Source organism: Ambystoma mexicanum, chromosome 2q, assembly GCF_040938575.1.
Source record: "Ambystoma mexicanum isolate Mex_15411 chromosome 2q, UKY_AmexF1_1, whole genome shotgun sequence".
Taxonomy (NCBI): Eukaryota; Metazoa; Chordata; class Amphibia; order Caudata; family Ambystomatidae; genus Ambystoma; species Ambystoma mexicanum.
The window spans coordinates 125,371,668-125,387,640 of record NC_090924.1 but is presented as its reverse complement, the minus strand read 5'-3'; the positions used below and the strand labels follow the sequence as shown (position 1 = coordinate 125,387,640).

The 15,973-nt window shown below is 48.8% G+C and overlaps 9 non-coding genes across 9 annotated transcripts; all 9 read right to left on the bottom strand.

Moving 5' to 3' along the window:
- Nucleotides 1–4,051: 4,051 nt before the first annotated feature.
- On the bottom strand, nt 4,052–4,124 carry TRNAV-CAC (transfer RNA valine (anticodon CAC)). Its single transcript has one exon. It is a non-coding gene; the product is annotated as a tRNA-Val (tRNA).
- Nucleotides 4,125–4,544: 420 nt separating this feature from the next.
- On the bottom strand, nt 4,545–4,616 carry TRNAP-UGG (transfer RNA proline (anticodon UGG)). Its single transcript has one exon. It is a non-coding gene; the product is annotated as a tRNA-Pro (tRNA).
- Nucleotides 4,617–5,927: 1,311 nt separating this feature from the next.
- Nucleotides 5,928–5,999, bottom strand: TRNAV-CAC (transfer RNA valine (anticodon CAC)). The gene has a single exon. It is a non-coding gene; the product is annotated as a tRNA-Val (tRNA).
- Nucleotides 6,000–6,419: 420 nt separating this feature from the next.
- Nucleotides 6,420–6,491, bottom strand: TRNAP-UGG (transfer RNA proline (anticodon UGG)). Its single transcript has one exon. It is a non-coding gene; the product is annotated as a tRNA-Pro (tRNA).
- Nucleotides 6,492–7,802: 1,311 nt separating this feature from the next.
- On the bottom strand, nt 7,803–7,874 carry TRNAV-CAC (transfer RNA valine (anticodon CAC)). The gene has a single exon. It is a non-coding gene; the product is annotated as a tRNA-Val (tRNA).
- Nucleotides 7,875–8,294: 420 nt separating this feature from the next.
- TRNAP-UGG (transfer RNA proline (anticodon UGG)) lies at nt 8,295–8,366 on the bottom strand. The gene has a single exon. It is a non-coding gene; the product is annotated as a tRNA-Pro (tRNA).
- Nucleotides 8,367–11,516: 3,150 nt separating this feature from the next.
- TRNAV-CAC (transfer RNA valine (anticodon CAC)) lies at nt 11,517–11,589 on the bottom strand. The gene has a single exon. It is a non-coding gene; the product is annotated as a tRNA-Val (tRNA).
- Nucleotides 11,590–12,009: 420 nt separating this feature from the next.
- TRNAP-UGG (transfer RNA proline (anticodon UGG)) lies at nt 12,010–12,081 on the bottom strand. The gene has a single exon. It is a non-coding gene; the product is annotated as a tRNA-Pro (tRNA).
- A 1,311-nt stretch (nt 12,082–13,392) lies between these two features.
- Nucleotides 13,393–13,465, bottom strand: TRNAV-CAC (transfer RNA valine (anticodon CAC)). The gene has a single exon. It is a non-coding gene; the product is annotated as a tRNA-Val (tRNA).
- Between the last annotated feature and the right edge of the window lie 2,508 nt (nt 13,466–15,973).

Here is a 15,973-nt window from a genome sequence, read left to right as displayed (position 1 = left end):
ACTTCTTGCAGTGTCATTGCTCGTGGCCGGGCGCACGCTATCACTTGGCAGACGTGTTCGTCTGTTTTTGTTGCGTGGTGTTGTTCCTTGTCAGTGGCTGGCCGCGGATGGCGGGACAGGTAGTCTGCCGGGTTGTCTGATCCTGGGCGGTATTCTATTGCGATGTTGTAGGGTTGCAGCTGCAACATCCATTTTTCAATGCGGGCAGGAGGGTGTGGTGCGGAGCCTCTGAATATTGGGACCAACGGTTTGTGGTCGGTGAGAATTTTAGCTTGTTTCCCTAGCAGGTAGACTTTAAAATGGCGACATCCCCACAGAATGGCCAGGGCTTCCTTTTCGATGTGTGCGTAGTTTAGTTCTGGTTTAGTGAGGGCTCTACTGGCAAACGCGATTGGGAATACTGTGCCATCTTTGTCTGTTTGGGTCAGCACGGCCCCTAGGCCGACTGGGCTGGCGTCGACAAGGAGTTCGGTCTGTCGGTCTACGTTGAAAAACGCCATGGTGGTGGAGGCGGATAGGGAGTCTTTTATCAGTTGAAAGGCTTGTTTATGGGCCTCTGTCCACTCCCACTGTCGGTCTTTCTTTGTTAGGTCCCTGAGTGGGTTGGCGATGCTCGCGAGATCAGGGATGAACCGTGCGCAGTAGGTGGCCATCCCCATAAAACTTCTCACCTCCGAGGCTGACTTTGGTGGTTCAAATTCTTTTATGTCCTGTACTTTTGATGGGTCTGGGGATACTCCTGCTGCGCTGAAGATGTATCCGAAGAAACAGAGTTCCTTTTTGTTGAATTCGCATTTGTCTGCGTTGAGGGTCAGTCCGGCGTCCTCGAGTCTCCTCAGGACTGCTGCAAGGCGTTGGTGGTGGTCGTCCTTGTTCGATGCATATACGAGGATGTCGTCACTGATGTTAGTGGTTCCTGCGAGGCCTGTGATGACCTTCCTGATCTCATGCTGGAAAACTTCTGCCGCCGATGATATTCCGAAGTTGAGTCTCTTGTACCGCATCAGGCCAAGATGGGACGAAAACGTTGTGATATATCTGGATTCTTTTGATAGTTTTAGTTGATGATAGCCGGACCGGAGGTCGAGCTTGCTAAAGATCGTCGCGCCCGTGAGGTCTACAATGAGTTCGTCAATGGTGGGAGTGACATGGCGTTCCCGGCCGATGGCTATGTTGGGGAGCCGCATGTCGATACATATCCTTACCGCGCCTGGTTGTTTTGGCTTCTGGGCTACTACCATCGGTGAAACCCACGGGGTTGGTCCAGACGTCTTTTCGATGATCCCTGCGTCTTCGAGCTTGAGTAGTTCTTTCTCTACGGCTTCTCTCAGGTGGAATGGTATTCGCCTGTGCCGTACTGCTTTGGGTTCGATGGTCGGGTCTATGTGTAGCTTAACCGTTCTCCCTTTTAGGCGTCCGATGCCTTGGAATAGCTTTTTGTGTCGTCCTAGCAGGTCATGCAGCTCATCGTGTTGTGTACTGAACGCGAAGTGGATCAGTTCTAGCTTTTCGGCTGTCTTGCAGCTAAGGAGAGTCTCACACCCGGCGTCTACCACGTATATGCGGGCTCTGCAGCTGGTGTTATTGTGGGCGAAGTCGGATTTGAATGATCCTCGCACAGGCAGGGGTTTCTTTGATCCATAGGCGTATAGCCTGACTTTCCTCTTGAGGAGTTTTGGCTTGGGGTTGAGACTGTTGAATTCTGTCACGGGCATGACATTTACTGTGGCACCGGTGTCGATGATGACTTTCAGTGGGCTTCCGTCAGAGAGGATGGTGCATGTTGGTCTCCTCTTTTGTCGTGATTTTCGTGGGTCCACTGCTGATATTAGGTGCACTCGGTGTGTGCGTCTTTTCCCTTTCTTTCTCTTTTCTTTGCCTTGCCTTTCGGGGGATGAGTCACTGTCGCTTTCGTCGCTATCACTCGTGGTTTGGGACCTTTGTGATTCGTCGACTGCCCTGGCTTTTCCTCTCCGCGTTGATTGGCGGGTTTCCTTGGGTGCGAATCTCCTACGTGGTTCTTGTGATGGCCGCGGGTCTGCGTCACGGTCATTCTTGTTCGGTGGGTTTAGGCAGACTGCCGCGTAGTGATTCAGGCGGTTGCATTTCTTGCATGTTGATCCCCATGCTGGGCAGGAGTCTCCTTTATGCCATGGGCCTCCGCACCACTTGCACGATTGGTCACGCCTTTGTGGTGGTTGCCCTCTCGGGTTCTGTTTCGGGCGGGTGCCCTGGTGTCGGGAGATTGCTGCTATGTCTTCCGTTGGTCCTGTGTTGTCTATCGGAAGCCTCTGAATGGCAGCTTCCATGACTGCTACTTGTTCTTCTGTCTGCTCGCGGAGTCTTGCCATCTCGAGGATGCGTGATAGTCGTACATTCTTCTCTGATAATATTGCTCTCCTCAGTTTCTCAGAGGAGATGCCGTTAATGATTTGGAGGCGTATGGCGAACTCTTCGTCCGGAAATTCGCATCCCACAGCCATTTCGCGGAGGCGAGCGTGAAACTTGTCCACTGTCTCTTTCTCCCGTTGTCTCGCCATGCAGAAATGGAACCGCTCGTAGTCGGGGTTGAGGTCCGGCTTGAACATGTTGGAAAGGGCGGCTTTTGCTGCTGCGTAGTTGGCATCGCTGCCTCTGTTTGGCGTGGCGTTGAACAGGCGCAGGGCGGCAGATCCTATGTTGAGGAGGAGGAAGGTGCGCATTTTCTTGGGCGCAGCGATGTCTCTCGCGTCGAGGTGCATCTCGAATTGTTGTATCCATATTTCCCATCTAATGGCCGCTCCGTTGGTGAACGGGTCGAAGGGTGGCATGAACGTGGTTAGCGAGGGGTCTGAACGGTCCTCGGTGAGGCTCCTCCTCGACGTGGACCTAGCGCCGGACTCTGACGGGCTGGACGTTGGGTCGGACATGTTGTGTTCTGCGGCGTTGCAGCGTTGAGTTGTAGCTTACTGTTTGGCGGTGGTTGGGCCTGCGTGGGCCTGTAGCGTGCGGTCGCACGTGCGGCGCTTTGGTTCGGCAGGCCTGTGTCCCTGCTTCTCTCACGTCGTGAGGTCGTGATCTGATGTTGGGTGTAGCTGCCAGGAATAAAAGAGGTTGTTTCCCGGGCTGTTGTTGAGATGTGAGAGAAAAAACATTTTTTTTTTTTTTTTTTTTTTTTTTCTCGTTGGGGCCCTGGGTTGCTGGGGCCGCTTTCCGCTGCTGCCGGAGGTTGTTCCTGATCGTGGGCGGGGCCGGCGTTGTTATCTTGTCGGCTCCGCGAATGTGTAGGCGCGGGTCCGTGGGCGCGAAAACCGCCGTTGTTTTCGGGGCTCGCGATCCACTTTCCGCCTCGTCGCCAGTGTGGTGTAAACCTGCAGGCTTCTGCAGGCAGGACAGCTGGGAGATGCGGCCTGCGCGTGTGGCCCTGGTGGAGTCGCAGTGCGCGGGGGCGGCGCAGCAATAACTCACACGACTGCCAATGTAGTTGCATAAACCCGGACTGGCGTTGAGACGCCAGTTCCGGTGATACCTTTATTATCTCATATCCGGCGGCAGTCTGTCACGTGACCCTGCTTCTCAGGACACGTGACATCACACAGTCCAACTTCTGTTCCCACTTCAGAGGAAAAGCTTTCTCGGGCCAGAGAAAGCCAGGGAATCACTGTACCGGCAAGTGCATTTCTTACAACTGGTAATCCCTCAGAACACAGAAATGAAGAAGCTGTATATGAAAATGTATTATTTCTTTGGTACACTAACCTATGTAACTAATATGGACCATTTCAGAGGACGGAGCGGACCCAACTGTGATCCCAGAGACCCAAATACCCAGCAGTAGGGAAAATAAATCCTCTCTGTGCTCTGCAACATTACATACACAAAATGCAAGCGCGTGCATTTTTTTATTGGCCCCATATACAGAATACATGTGAGGATGCTTTCCTTCCCAGTGTATTTCTCAAGCTCTTGAGAGCATATGCTATTTCCATGGGAACGCAAATAAGTTCATACTTTACATTTGTGTGTGACAAAAGGGGAAAAAAACTATTTTGTGTAAAATGCCAGCAGAGAGTGTTTCTGCCCGGTCTCGAACCGGGGACCTTTCGCGTGTGAGGCAAACGTGATAACCACTACACTACAGAAACAGCTGCTTGCTCACCTTTGTAGGGACTGGGAGAACAGGTGCAAAGGGCAGTGCAAGTGGACCTGCTTAAAGACTAATCAAATGCCTTGCGCCTGAAGCTCACACAATCCAGCCTAAAACATACGTCCTATCAAGCAGGCGCACATATACAAGTATGCCAGCTGAGGGCCTATGCAGCATACAGAGGGAAGGACATATTTCCACTTTGAGATCGGACGGCCAAAACTCACAAGCAAATCAAGGAATGTTACTGAGAGCTAACAGAGAACACAAAGTGCTTGTCGCAAGGACATGGCACGCAAAGAGGTTCAGGAAGTGAATTGTTCATCGACTACTGCTTACCGAGAAAACCAGAGAGTCTGTCCAATGAAAATAACATTGAAAAAACAAAAAAAAGGAGCTCAAGTTAACCACCTTGATTGGGCTCCTCCGGGATTTGAACCCGGGACCTCTCGCACCCAAAGCGAGAATCATACCCCTAGACCAACGAGCCACGGTCCTTTGAGCATTTGACGGAATTGTCCTCAGCGTTTGCACCCCCCTTAGGATTCGAGGCCAAGAATGCCTATTCCTGAAGTTTGTTCCTGCCGCTGAAAGCCTTGTCGGTGTATGAGCCAAATGAATGCCTCAGTCGGCACGCTCTGACTGTCTTCACAGGTCTCCTCCTCATCCCGAAGGTTGGTGGCCCATTGACATCAGGGTGGAAGGTGCTTGCGATACACTGTTCCTTCCTTCCTTCCTTCCTTTATTCCTCTTATGCTGTTTATGTAATAAGAGGGGACGATACACAGAAGAGAGAAAGTGGCCCAACACACTAGACTAGCAGTCTTCTGATCAATCTGCAGCTGGCAAGGTGGGGGAGAGCCTTTATTTTGCACCTGCTGGGATCTGCATTGGCAGAAGCTCTGAGGGCTGGGCCTTTCCTTTTGCCTGTAAAAACAAAAAGCAGCCCTCCTCCCTCCAGCCCTGAGAGCATGGGCGTGACACTGGAAAAAGCAGCATCTCCCCTTTGGTAAAGATGACCATTGCACAGCTGCTCACTCAGAGCTCGATCGTGCTCGATCAGGCGAGATATATTTAGGTCACCAGCAAAGTCTGTTCTCTTTTCTTGCGTAGGGTGAGCATTCACAGAGCCCAGCTTCGTTGACAAGAGTGCAAAAGGTGTATACTAAAAGCTTTCTGCTTTACTTGAGCGCCATGGCCGTTATTATATTTTGGCTGCTCCAAGCAATCTCTGTCCAGCCGATGCAAATTTCCAGCTCAAATTTTCCCAGCACTCAAAAAGTCCCTCCTCCCGCCAGCTCTGCTTTCAGGAAGTTCAGCAGAAGCAGTCCAACTTCTGTTCCCACTTCAGAGGAAAAGCTTTCTCGGGCCAGAGAAAGCCAGGTAATCACTGTACCGGCAAGTGCATTTCTTACAACTGGTAATCCCTCAGAACACAGAAATGAAGAAGCTGTATATGAAAATGTATTATTTCTTTGGTACACTAACCTATGTAACTAATATGGACCATTTCAGAGGACGGAGCGGACCCAACTGTGATCCCAGAGACCCAAATACCCAGCAGTAGGGAAAATAAATCCTCTCTGTGCTCTGCAACATTACATACACAAAATGCAAGCGCGTGCATTTTTTTATTGGCCCCATATACAGAATACATGTGAGGATGCTTGCCTTCCCAGTGTATTTCTCAAGCTCTTGAGAGCATATGCTATTTCCATGGGAACGCAAATAAGTTCATACTTTACATTTGTGTGTGACAAAAGGGGAAAAAAACTATTTTGTGTAAAATGCCAGCAGAGAGTGTTTCTGCCCGGTCTCGAACCGGGACCTTTCGCGTGTGAGGCGAACGTGATAACCACTACACTACAGAAACAGCTGCTTGCTCACCTTTGTAGGGACTGGGAGAACAGGTGCAAAGGGCAGTGCAAGTGGACCTGCTTAAAGACTAATCAAATGCCTTGCGCCTGAAGCTCACACAATCCAGCCTAAAACATACGTCCTATCAAGCATGCGCACATATACAAGTATGCCAGCTGAGGGCCTATGCAGCGTACAGAGGGAAGGACATATTTCCACTTTGAGATCGGACGGCCAAAACTCACAAGCAAATCAAGGAATGTTACTGAGAGCTAACAGAGAACACAAAGTGCTTGTCGCAAGGACATGGCACGCAAAGAGGTTCAGGAAGTGAATTGTTCATCGACTACTGCTTACCGAGAAAACCAGAGAGTCTGTCCAATGAAAATAACATTGAAAAAACAAAAAAAAGGAGCTCAAGTTAACCACCTTGATTGGGCTCGTCCGGGATTTGAACCCGGGACCTCTCACACCCAAAGCGAGAATCATACCCCTAGACCAACGAGCCACGGTCCTTTGAGCATTTGACGGAATTGTCCTCAGCGTTTGCACCCCCCTTAGGATTCGAGGCCAAGAATGCCTATTCCTGAAGTTTGTTCCTGCCGCTGAAAGCCTTGTCGGTGTATGAGCCAAATGAATGCCCCAGTCGGCACGCTCTGACTGTCTTCACAGGTCTCCTCCTCATCCCGAAGGTTGGTGGCCCATTGACATCAGGGTGGAAGGTGCTTGCGATACACTGTTCCTTCCTTCCTTCCTTCCTTTATTCCTCTTATGCTGTTTATGTAATAAGAGGGGACGATACACAGAAGAGAGAAAGTGGCCCAACACACTAGACTAGCAGTCTTCTGATCAATCTGCAGCTGGCAAGGTGGGGGAGAGCCTTTATTTTGCACCTGCTGGGATCTGCATTGGCAGAAGCTCTGAGGGCTGGGCCTTTCCTTTTGCCTGTAAAAACAAAAAGCAGCCCTCCTCCCTCCAGCCCTGAGAGCATGGGCGTGACACTGGAAAAAGCAGCATCTCCCCTTTGGTAAAGATGACCATTGCACAGCTGCTCACTCAGAGCTCGATCGTGCTCGATCAGGCGAGATATATTTAGGTCACCAGCAAAGTCTGTTCTCTTTTCTTGCGTAGGGTGAGCATTCACAGAGCCCAGCTTCGTTGACAAGAGTGCAAAAGGTGTATACTAAAAGCTTTCTGCTTTACTTGAGCGCCATGGCCGTTATTATATTTTGGCTGCTCCAAGCAATCTCTGTCCAGCCGATGCAAATTTCCAGCTCAAATTTTCCCAGCACTCAAAAAGTCCCTCCTCCCGCCAGCTCTGCTTTCAGGAAGTTCAGCAGAAGCAGTCCAACTTCTGTTCCCACTTCAGAGGAAAAGCTTTCTCGGGCCAGAGAAAGCCAGGGAATCACTGTACCGGCAAGTGCATTTCTTACAACTGGTAATCCCTCAGAACACAGAAATGAAGAAGCTGTATATGAAAATGTATTATTTCTTTGGTACACTAACCTATGTAACTAATATGGACCATTTCAGAGGACGGAGCTGACCCAACTGTGATCCCAGAGACCCAAATACCCAGCAGTAGGGAAAATAAATCCTCTCTGTGCTCTGCAACATTACATACACAAAATGCAAGCGCGTGCATTTTTTTATTGGCCCCATATACAGAATACATGTGAGGATGCTTGCCTTCCCAGTGTATTTCTCAAGCTCTTGAGAGCATATGCTATTTCCATGGGAACGCAAATAAGTTCATACTTTACATTTGTGTGTGACAAAAGGGGAAAAAAACTATTTTGTGTAAAATGCCAGCAGAGAGTGTTTCTGCCCGGTCTCGAACCGGGACCTTTCGCGTGTGAGGCGAACGTGATAACCACTACACTACAGAAACAGCTGCTTGCTCACCTTTGTAGGGACTGGGAGAACAGGTGCAAAGGGCAGTGCAAGTGGACCTGCTTAAAGACTAATCAAATGCCTTGCGCCTGAAGCTCACACAATCCAGCCTAAAACATACGTCCTATCAAGCATGCGCACATATACAAGTATGCCAGCTGAGGGCCTATGCAGCGTACAGAGGGAAGGACATATTTCCACTTTGAGATCGGACGGCCAAAACTCACAAGCAAATCAAGGAATGTTACTGAGAGCTAACAGAGAACACAAAGTGCTTGTCGCAAGGACATGGCACGCAAAGAGGTTCAGGAAGTGAATTGTTCATCGACTACTGCTTACCGAGAAAACCAGAGAGTCTGTCCAATGAAAATAACATTGAAAAAACAAAAAAAAGGAGCTCAAGTTAACCACCTTGATTGGGCTCGTCCGGGATTTGAACCCGGGACCTCTCGCACCCAAAGCGAGAATCATACCCCTAGACCAACGAGCCACGGTCCTTTGAGCATTTGACGGAATTGTCCTCAGCGTTTGCACCCCCCTTAGGATTCGAGGCCAAGAATGCCTATTCCTGAAGTTTGTTCCTGCCGCTGAAAGCCTTGTCGGTGTATGAGCCAAATGAATGCCCCAGTCGGCACGCTCTGACTGTCTTCACAGGTCTCCTCCTCATCCCGAAGGTTGGTGGCCCATTGACATCAGGGTGGAAGGTGCTTGCGATACACTGTTCCTTCCTTCCTTCCTTCCTTTATTCCTCTTATGCTGTTTATGTAATAAGAGGGGACGATACACAGAAGAGAGAAAGTGGCCCAACACACTAGACTAGCAGTCTTCTGATCAATCTGCAGCTGGCAAGGTGGGGGAGAGCCTTTATTTTGCACCTGCTGGGATCTGCATTGGCAGAAGCTCTGAGGGCTGGGCCTTTCCTTTTGCCTGTAAAAACAAAAAGCAGCCCTCCTCCCTCCAGCCCTGAGAGCATGGGCGTGACACTGGAAAAAGCAGCATCTCCCCTTTGGTAAAGATGACCATTGCACAGCTGCTCACTCAGAGCTCGATCGTGCTCGATCAGGCGAGATATATTTAGGTCACCAGCAAAGTCTGTTCTCTTTTCTTGCGTAGGGTGAGCATTCACAGAGCCCAGCTTCGTTGACAAGAGTGCAAAAGGTGTATACTAAAAGCTTTCTGCTTTACTTGAGCGCCATGGCCGTTATTATATTTTGGCTGCTCCAAGCAATCTCTGTCCAGCCGATGCAAATTTCCAGCTCAAATTTTCCCAGCACTCAAAAAGTCCCTCCTCCCGCCAGCTCTGCTTTCAGGAAGTTCAGCAGAAGCAGTCCAACTTCTGTTCCCACTTCAGAGGAAAAGCTTTCTCGGGCCAGAGAAAGCCAGGGAATCACTGTACCGGCAAGTGCATTTCTTACAACTGGTAATCCCTCAGAACACAGAAATGAAGAAGCTGTATATGAAAATGTATTATTTCTTTGGTACACTAACCTATGTAACTAATATGGACCATTTCAGAGGACGGAGCGGACCCAACTGTGATCCCAGAGACCCAAATACCCAGCAGTAGGGAAAATAAATCCTCTCTGTGCTCTGCAACATTACATACACAAAATGCAAGCGCGTGCATTTTTTTATTGGCCCCATATACAGAATACATGTGAGGATGCTTGCCTTCCCAGTGTATTTCTCAAGCTCTTGAGAGCATATGCTATTTCCATGGGAACGCAAATAAGTTCATACTTTACATTTGTGTGTGACAAAAGGGGAAAAAAACTATTTTGTGTAAAATGCCAGCAGAGAGTGTTTCTGCCCTGTCTCGAACCGGGGACCTTTCGCGTGTGAGGCGAATGTGATAACCACTACACTACAGAAACAGCTGCTTGCTCACCTTTGTAGGGACTGGGAGAACAGGTGCAAAGGGCAGTGCAAGTGGACCTGCTTAAAGACTAATCAAATGCCTTGCGCCTGAAGCTCACACAATCCAGCCTAAAACATACGTCCTATCAAGCATGCGCACATATACAAGTATGCCAGCTGAGGGCCTATGCAGCGTACAGAGGGAAGGACATATTTCCACTTTGAGATCGGACGGCCAAAACTCACAAGCAAATCAAGGAATGTTACTGAGAGCTAACAGAGAACACAAAGTGCTTGTCGCAAGGACATGGCACGCAATGAGGTTCAGGAAGTGAATTGTTCATCGACTACTGCTTACCGAGAAAACCAGAGAGTCTGTCCAATGAAAATAACATTGAAAAAACAAAAAAAAGGAGCTCAAGTTAACCACCTTGATCCCAAAGCGAGAATCATACCCCTAGACCAACGAGCCACGGTCCTTTGAGCATGTGACGGAATTGTCCTCAGCGTTTGCACCCCCCTTAGGATTCGAGGCCAAGAATGCCTATTCCTGAAGTTTGTTCCTGCCGCTGAAAGCCTTGTCGGTGTATGAGCCAAATGAATGCCCCAGTCGGCACGCTCTGACTGTCTTCACAGGTCTCCTCCTCATCCCGAAGGTTGGTGGCCCATTGACATCAGGGTGGAAGGTGCTTGCGATACACTGTTCCTTCCTTCCTTCCTTCCTTTATTCCTCTTATGCTGTTTATGTAATAAGAGGGGACGATACACAGAAGAGAGAAAGTGGCCCAACACACTAGACTAGCAGTCTTCTGATCAATCTGCAGCTGGCAAGGTGGGGGAGAGCCTTTATTTTGCACCTGCTGGGATCTGCATTGGCAGAAGCTCTGAGGGCTGGGCCTTTCCTTTTGCCTGTAAAAACAAAAAGCAGCCCTCCTCCCTCCAGCCCTGAGAGCATTGGCGTGACACTGGAAAAAGCAGCATCTCCCCTTTGGTAAAGATGACCATTGCACAGCTGCTCACTCAGAGCTCGATCGTGCTCGATCAGGCGAGATATATTTAGGTCACCAGCAAAGTCTGTTCTCTTTTCTTGCGTAGGGTGAGCATTCACAGAGCCCAGCTTCGTTGACAAGAGTGCAAAAGGTGTATACTAAAAGCTTTCTGCTTTACTTGAGCGCCATGGCCGTTATTATATTTTGGCTGCTCCAAGCAATCTCTGTCCAGCCGATGCAAATTTCCAGCTCAAATTTTCCCAGCACTCAAAAAGTCCCTCCTCCCGCCAGCTCTGCTTTCAGGAAGTTCAGCAGAAGCAGTCCAACTTCTGTTCCCACTTCAGAGGAAAAGCTTTCTCGGGCCAGAGAAAGCCAGGGAATCACTGTACCGGCAAGTGCATTTCTTACAACTGGTAATCCCTCAGAACACAGAAATGAAGAAGCTGTATATGAAAATGTATTATTTCTTTGGTACACTAACCTATGTAACTAATATGGACCATTTCAGAGGACGGAGCGGACCCAACTGTGATCCCAGAGACCCAAATACCCAGCAGTAGGGAAAATAAATCCTCTCTGTGCTCTGCAACATTACATACACAAAATGCAAGCGCGTGCATTTTTTTATTGGCCCCATATACAGAATACATGTGAGGATGCTTGCCTTCCCAGTGTATTTCTCAAGCTCTTGAGAGCATATGCTATTTCCATGGGAACGCAAATAAGTTCATACTTTACATTTGTGTGTGACAAAAGGGGAAAAAAACTATTTTGTGTAAAATGCCAGCAGAGAGTGTTCCTGCCCGGTCTCGAACCGGGGACCTTTCGCGTGTGAGGCGAACGTGATAACCACTACACTACAGAAACAGCTGCTTGCTCACCTTTGTAGGGACTGGGAGAACAGGTGCAAAGGGCAGTGCAAGTGGACCTGCTTAAAGACTAATCAAATGCCTTGCGCCTGAAGCTCACACAATCCAGCCTAAAACATACGTCCTATCAAGCATGCGCACATATACAAGTATGCCAGCTGAGGGCCTATGCAGCGTACAGAGGGAAGGACATATTTCCACTTTGAGATCGGACGGCCAAAACTCACAAGCAAATCAAGGAATGTTACTGAGAGCTAACAGAGAACACAAAGTGCTTGTCGCAAGGACATGGCACGCAAAGAGGTTCAGGAAGTGAATTGTTCATCGACTACTGCTTACCGAGAAAACCAGAGAGTCTGTCCAATGAAAATAACATTGAAAAAACAAAAAAAAGGAGCTCAAGTTAACCACCTTGATTGGGCTCGTCCGGGATTTGAACCCGGGACCTCTCGCACCCAAAGCGAGAATCATACCCCTAGACCAACGAGCCACGGTCCTTTGAGCATTTGACGGAATTGTCCTCAGCGTTTGCACCCCCCTTAGGATTCGAGGCCAAGAATGCCTATTCCTGAAGTTTGTTCCTGCCGCTGAAAGCCTTGTCGGTGTATGAGCCAAATGAATGCCCCAGTCGGCACGCTCTGACTGTCTTCACAGGTCTCCTCCTCATCCCGAAGGTTGGTGGCCCATTGACATCAGGGTGGAAGGTGCTTGCGATACACTGTTCCTTCCTTCCTTCCTTCCTTTATTCCTCTTATGCTGTTTATGTAATAAGAGGGGACGATACACAGAAGAGAGAAAGTGGCCCAACACACTAGACTAGCAGTCTTCTGATCAATCTGCAGCTGGCAAGGTGGGGGAGAGCCTTTATTTTGCACCTGCTGGGATCTGCATTGGCAGAAGCTCTGAGGGCTGGGCCTTTCCTTTTGCCTGTAAAAACAAAAAGCAGCCCTCCTCCCTCCAGCCCTGAGAGCATGGGCGTGACACTGGAAAAAGCAGCATCTCCCCTTTGGTAAAGATGACCATTGCACAGCTGCTCACTCAGAGCTCGATCGTGCTCGATCAGGCGAGATATATTTAGGTCACCAGCAAAGTCTGTTCTCTTTTCTTGCGTAGGGTGAGCATTCACAGAGCCCAGCTTCGTTGACAAGAGTGCAAAAGGTGTATACTAAAAGCTTTCTGCTTTACTTGAGCGCCATGGCCGTTATTATATTTTGGCTGCTCCAAGCAATCTCTGTCCAGCCGATGCAAATTTCCAGCTCAAATTTTCCCAGCACTCAAAAAGTCCCTCCTCCCGCCAGCTCTGCTTTCAGGAAGTTCAGCAGAAGCAGTCCAACTTCTGTTCCCACTTCAGAGGAAAAGCTTTCTCGGGCCAGAGAAAGCCAGGGAATCACTGTACCGGCAAGTGCATTTCTTACAACTGGTAATCCCTCAGAACACAGAAATGAAGAAGCTGTATATGAAAATGTATTATTTCTTTGGTACACTAACCTATGTAACTAATATGGACCATTTCAGAGGACGGAGCGGACCCAACTGTGATCCCAGAGACCCAAATACCCAGCAGTAGGGAAAATAAATCCTCTCTGTGCTCTGCAACATTACATACACAAAATGCAAGCGCGTGCATTTTTTTATTGCCCCCATATACAGAATACATGTGAGGATGCTTGCCTTCCCAGTGTATTTCTCAAGCTCTTGAGAGCATATGCTATTTCCATGGGAACGCAAATAAGTTCATACTTTACATTTGTGTGTGACAAAAGGGGAAAAAAACTATTTTGTGTAAAATGCCAGCAGAGAGTGTTTCTGCCCGGTCTCGAACCGGGGACCTTTCGCGTGTGAGGCGAACGTGATAACCACTACACTACAGAAACAGCTGCTTGCTCACCTTTGTAGGGACTGGGAGAACAGGTGCAAAGGGCAGTGCAAGTGGACCTGCTTAAAGACTAATCAAATGCCTTGCGCCTGAAGCTCACACAATCCAGCCTAAAACATACGTCCTATCAAGCATGCGCACATATACAAGTATGCCAGCTGAGGGCCTATGCAGCGTACAGAGGGAAGGACATATTTCCACTTTGAGATCGGACGGCCAAAACTCACAAGCAAATCAAGGAATGTTACTGAGAGCTAACAGAGAACACAAAGTGCTTGTCGCAAGGACATGGCACGCAAAGAGGTTCAGGAAGTGAATTGTTCATCGACTACTGCTTACCGAGAAAACCAGAGAGTCTGTCCAATGAAAATAACATTGAAAAAACAAAAAAAAGGAGCTCAAGTTAACCACCTTGATTGGGCTCGTCCGGGATTTTAACCCCGGACCTCTCGCACCCAAAGCGAGAATCATACCCCTAGACCAACGAGCCACGGTCCTTTGAGCATTTGACGGAATTGTCCTCAGCGTTTGCACCCCCCTTAGGATTCGAGGCCAAGAATGCCTATTCCTGAAGTTTGTTCCTGCCGCTGAAAGCCTTGTCGGTGTATGAGCCAAATGAATGCCCCAGTCGGCACGCTCTGACTGTCTTCACAGGTCTCCTCCTCATCCCGAAGGTTGGTGGCCCATTGACATCAGGGTGGAAGGTGCTTGCGATACACTGTTCCTTCCTTCCTTCCTTCCTTTATTCCTCTTATGCTGTTTATGTAATAAGAGGGGACGATACACAGAAGAGAGAAAGTGGCCCAACACACTAGACTAGCAGTCTTCTGATCAATCTGCAGCTGGCAAGGTGGGGGAGAGCCTTTATTTTGCACCTGCTGGGATCTGCATTGGCAGAAGCTCTGAGGGCTGGGCCTTTCCTTTTGCCTGTAAAAACAAAAAGCAGCCCTCCTCCCTCCAGCCCTGAGAGCATGGGCGTGACACTGGAAAAAGCAGCATCTCCCCTTTGGTAAAGATGACCATTGCACAGCTGCTCACTCAGAGCTCGATCGTGCTCGATCAGGCGAGATATATTTAGGTCACCAGCAAAGTCTGTTCTCTTTTCTTGCGTAGGGTGAGCATTCACAGAGCCCAGCTTCGTTGACAAGAGTGCAAAAGGTGTATACTAAAAGCTTTCTGCTTTACTTGAGCGCCATGGCCGTTATTATATTTTGGCTGCTCCAAGCAATCTCTGTCCAGCCGATGCAAATTTCCAGCTCAAATTTTCCCAGCACTCAAAAAGTCCCTCCTCCCGCCAGCTCTGCTTTCAGGAAGTTCAGCAGAAGCAGTCCAACTTCTGTTCCCACTTCAGAGGAAAAGCTTTCTCGGGCCAGAGAAAGCCAGGGAATCACTGTACCGGCAAGTGCATTTCTTACAACTGGTAATCCCTCAGAACACAGAAATGAAGAAGCTGTATATGAAAATGTATTATTTCTTTGGTACACTAACCTATGTAACTAATATGGACCATTTCAGAGGACGGAGCGGACCCAACTGTGATCCCAGAGACCCAAATACCCAGCAGTAGGGAAAATAAATCCTCTCTGTGCTCTGCAACATTACATACACAAAATGCAAGCGCGTGCATTTTTTTATTGGCCCCATATACAGAATACATGTGAGGATGCTTGCCTTCCCAGTGTATTTCTCAAGCTCTTGAGAGCATATGCTATTTCCATGGGAACGCAAATAAGTTCATACTTTACATTTGTGTGTGACAAAAGGGGAAAAAAACTATTTTGTGTAAAATGCCAGCAGAGAGTGTTTCTGCCCGGGACCTTTCGCGTGTGAGGCGAACGTGATAACCACTACACTACAGAAACAGCTGCTTGCTCACCTTTGTAGGGACTGGGAGAACAGGTGCAAAGGGCAGTGCAAGTGGACCTGCTTAAAGACTAATCAAATGCCTTGCGCCTGAAGCTCACACAATCCAGCCTAAAACATACGTCCTATCAAGCATGCGCACATATACAAGTATGCCAGCTGAGGGCCTATGCAGCGTACAGAGGGAAGGACATATTTCCACTTTGAGATCGGACGGCCAAAACTCACAAGCAAATCAAGGAATGTTACTGAGAGCTAACAGAGAACACAAAGTGCTTGTCGCAAGGACATGGCACGCAAAGAGGTTCAGGAAGTGAATTGTTCATCGACTACTGCTTACCGAGAAAACCAGAGAGTCTGTCCAATGAAAATAACATTGAAAAAACAAAAAAAAGGAGCTCAAGTAACCACCTTGATCCCAAAGCGAGAATCATACCCCTAGACCAACGAGCCACGGTCCTTTGAGCATGTGACGGAATTGTCCTCAGCGTTTGCACCCCCCTTAGGATTCGAGGCCAAGAATGCCTATTCCTGAAGTTTGTTCCTGCCGCTGAAAGCCTTGTCGGTGTATGAGCCAAATGAATGCCCCAGTCGGCACGCTCTGACTGTCTTCACAGGTCTCCTCCTCATCCCGAAGGTTGGT